Source organism: Alosa pseudoharengus, unplaced genomic scaffold, assembly GCF_046254945.1.
Source record: "Alosa pseudoharengus isolate Yale_2024_CS ecotype anadromous, Long Island Sound unplaced genomic scaffold, YU_APseudo_1.1 YU_APseudo_1.1_scf_22, whole genome shotgun sequence".
NCBI lineage: Eukaryota > Metazoa > Chordata > Actinopteri > Clupeiformes > Clupeidae > Alosa > Alosa pseudoharengus.
The window spans coordinates 16704222-16706721 of NW_027468680.1; the positions used below are offsets into that span (position 1 = coordinate 16704222).

At 44.9% G+C, this 2500-nt stretch overlaps 1 protein-coding gene across 3 annotated transcripts in view; it reads right to left on the minus strand.

Moving 5' to 3' along the window:
• fut8a (fucosyltransferase 8a (alpha (1,6) fucosyltransferase)) overlaps nt 1–2500 on the minus strand; it is a 90105-nt gene that overhangs the window by 6666 nt on the left and 80939 nt on the right. The window lies entirely within an intron of this gene.

Below are 2500 nucleotides of genomic sequence, written 5' to 3' on the forward strand. Positions count from 1 at the left end.
GCATATAAATCATATTTGATATAAGAACAAAATAGAGAGAGAGAGACAGAGAGAAAAAGAAAGAGAGACGGGCAGACAGAATGAGACAGAGACAGAGAGAGACAGAGAGAGAGAGAGAGAGAGACAGAGAGAGAGAGAGAGAGACAGAGAGAGAGATAGAGAGAGAGATAGAGAGAGAGAGAGAGAGACAGAGAGAGAGAGAGACAGAGAGATAGAGAGAGACAGATAACTGCTCCCTACTTTTACTTCCCCAATGTCTTTTCTCATTTATAATCTACTGGCATAATATGAATGTAGATTTATCACGCTCTTCAGAGACACTGTAGCTTTATACATGTCAAATAGACTATAAATAACAAAACGAATGAGAGGGAGAGCCAGAGAGCAAATGAAGAAGTGAACGAGAGAACAACGAGTGCATTTCATTAAATCCCACGACTATTAAGATGCCCTCCTTTCTTAAGAAGGAAAAGAAAAAGCCCCATGCTATCTATTTTTTACCATAAGGAAAAGGAAGACAGCAAGCCCACCCTCTCCCAAAAAATAAAAACAATAATAAAAAAAATAAATAAAAAAAACCCTGCTCAAACAATAACAGTCCATTCTGTGCAATAGAAAGACAAGGAATGCATACCTTGTGAGTGCATGTAATTTTAAGTGTGAAATGTGCATGTGTGTATGTGTGTTTGACTGTGTGATTGTGTGTGTATGACTGTGTGTGAATTATATGTGTGTGAGTGTGTGTGTGTGCGAGAGAGAGAGAGAGAGAGAGAGAGACAGAGAGAGTTCAGAATGTAAATCATGAGGTGCATTAAATATTGAATAATTTTGCACTCGTATTTTTTGCCTTCATATAAAATAGTGTTTTAGAAATTCCCCAGCCATCTTTATATAACCTTACTGTCAGGCTTTCTGCAGGGTGTGGGCGTGTGTGTGTGTGTGTGTGTGTGTGTGTGTGTGTGTGTATGCATGTGTGTGTGAGTATGTACACTGGGTGAATGAGGCTCCACTGCCCTGCTTTTTCCAGCCCAATTCCCTTTGCAGAGAAGATAAGTAAGGCCCCTTTCTTTTTCTTTATATTCATCCCTCCCTCCCTCCCTCCTTCCCCCTCCCTGTTTTTTCCCCTTTATCCCTATCCATCCTTCTCTTATTAGGGGCATATAAGGATCTAAATAACAGCTTATCATTCATCCTGATGAAAAATACAAGTGAAGGACACTCAGGAAGGGGGGGGATCAGTGTGCGTGTGTGTGTGTTTGTTTACGTACATGATTTGGTGTGTGTGTGTGTGTGTGTGTGTGTGTGTGTGCCATATGTGTACATGGGGAAATGAAGCCGTTCCCTCAATATAAGATTGAAGCCTTAAGTTCGCCCAGATGAGTCACTCGGACAGAAGGGCCTCCCAGAGCCTCTCCTCTCCTCTCCTCGCTCCTCCCCTCCTCTCCTCCCCTCTCCTCTTCTCCTCTCATCTCCTCTTCTCTGCTCCCTCAGATCAGTGGATTGGAACGCCCTCCACCCCCCTCCATCTGGGACACCACTTACCCTGTCCCCTCTGTCGCTTCCATCCTAAAAGCAGCCTTTCCTGCAGCTCCACTACCCCCAGCCCCCCCCCCCCCCCCCCTGCCCAGCGTGATCCGTGCTGGGGCCCATGTGTCCGGCCGCGAGGGCTTTTGATGGAGCAGAGGGGGCGGAGAGCGTGAGTGCACCTGGCTGGGCTAATCAGCCGTGTGAAGGCTGGAGATGGCATGATTAATGAGGGTGCTCAGGTGGGCTTCACCTCCAATGGACGGGGGTGGGCAAAAAAAAACACACAAGCCACATCGGCCCTGTACGGATCAGACTGGACACCACTCACCGTGGGGAACAACATGTATGTGTGTTAGTGTGTGTGCTGGGTGTACGATTCTTCATCTAGAGTGTGTGTCTTATGCATATATGTGTGTGTGTGTGTGTGTGTGTGTGTGTGTGTGTGTGTGTGTGTGTGTGTGTGTGTGTGTATATGTATGTGTGTGTATGATTGTGTGCGAGTATGTATTTCTTTGTGTATGTTGTGTGTGAGTGTTTGTGTGTACTTTATCTGAGTGTTAGGACACTATAATACTCAGTGGGTCTCTGCATGCTGTAGTGAAGCCATTGTTGTCCTCTCACACGACCAGACATCCAGTGCTGATTCCCTGCCCGACAATGTAATAGGTGTCGATTTTCCTTTAACACAATTGATCCTTCACTAAGTCCCGCCCATCGAACACAGACAAGCCAATGGCAGTTCAGCACCACACAGGCTCACACCCCGGAACACTTCAGGTCCCAGTTCCATTCCATAGATATATTGTATTAAAAGCTGTGATTTTTGTCTGTTTTTATTGCATTTTATAGGGATGTGAGTCGAAAAGAATGGCCAAATGGTGTGCATGGGATTAATGCAATATCGATAAATAGAATACTGCTTCAATCTTGTATGATCTCACTGTAAGTTATGTTAAGTTAAATTGAATTCTCT